We start from the raw sequence: 1500 nt of genomic DNA, 5'->3' as shown, positions 1-1500 counted from the left end.
ACACACAATCCTCTCTCTCTGCTTGCATCCTCGACGCTGCTCTCAGTCATCAAAGCCGTCAGTGTATGAGGATGCTGCCGAAGCGCCCCATCAGAGGGAGTGGCGACGCCGGGGCTGCTAAAGCACCGGAGCACGGCGTGGAGATGGAGATAGAGGTTGCCGTCACCGTTGGTGAGTTAGCGCTGCACCTTGACATCGTCAACGGTGTCGAGCTTCCATAGATGGCGGTGGAGTTCCACATCGACTCTAGTGACGACTCGGGCGACGACTCCAATGACCACTCCGGTGATGACTCTGACGACGACAGACAACTGGTTAGTCATCTATACCCATTTATGTGTCAAATAGATCCCAGAGTTTCTCTGGTTACTCCTGCCTCCCCCTTTTTGGAATATAAATCCTATGGTTATGTTCTCCCAATCCATGAAATCTGAGTAAGTTCTGTTAGATCCATGTAGTTTATTGATTGTTTGAATGGTACAAGTGATAAGTGATTAGTTGTTTCATCTGTGGAAATGATTTCTGCTAGTAATATGACTAGTGTTAGTGTTCGTGCTAATAATTCCTAGCCGGGACTTGACAAATTATTTTGAATGACCTACATATGTTTGTGCCATTATTTTCTTCAAGATTGTTCTAAATATAGACGAATGTGCTTAAAATTTGAACCATAATCTCTGGATATGTATAAATAAATAGCCATAAATTCCTAATCCTACTTCGCGACATGTAATCATTGATTTGATGCCAATTTTTGGCAACTGCCATATGTTCGCTAGAGATTAGTTTGTAATCATTAATTTGATGCCACATTTTTTTACTATTTGTATAGGTGCTGTCTGATGATGTGGATAGCAAGGATGAAGTTGTCTAGAGGAGGTACAAGAGGCAAATCCTGAGGGACCTTTATGCGGGAATGCATAACAGGCGTATTAGGACCTGGGACGGCGGCTATCGATGCCCATTTTGCAACCACAAGCACTACAAAAAAAAGACACAACCGTGACATTTTGGGCCGAACGAAATTTTTTTTTGTCATACATATGACACTTCTATGACGATAATTGTGACAAAACCAGGTATCATCATAGATGTGGTGGGCTCCTACTTCTATGACAAAAAATCATGACAGAAAATGGGCTTTTCATCCTGGGCGGGCCGGAGATGCAGGTGCATGACATTCTTTGGGACGTCCATGACGGAAAAACCGTGGTAGAAGCGAGGGCGAGGAAAATTTCGGAGAGTTCCCGGTTACGGTGGGCAGTCGGGGGCCGAGCGATGCACGTTTCTCTTGTACACGTAGCGCGTGTATGCGGGGCATTGGCTCTAACTGAACCCGAGCGAGCCGTCGGTCTCTAACTGAACTCGAGCGATTGCACTGCAGGCTATGCGTTACTGAACCCGAGCGATCGGTCGATGGCTGTTAACTGAACCCGATCGAGCAATTCCTTCACTACTGCTGCTAACTGAAGCCGATCAATTGGATGAACAGTGAGCGCT

This window comes from Triticum dicoccoides, chromosome 7B (assembly GCF_002162155.2).
Source record: "Triticum dicoccoides isolate Atlit2015 ecotype Zavitan chromosome 7B, WEW_v2.0, whole genome shotgun sequence".
NCBI lineage: Eukaryota > Viridiplantae > Streptophyta > Magnoliopsida > Poales > Poaceae > Triticum > Triticum dicoccoides.
The sequence above is the reverse complement of the archived record's forward strand: the minus strand, read 5'-3'. Positions refer to the sequence as shown.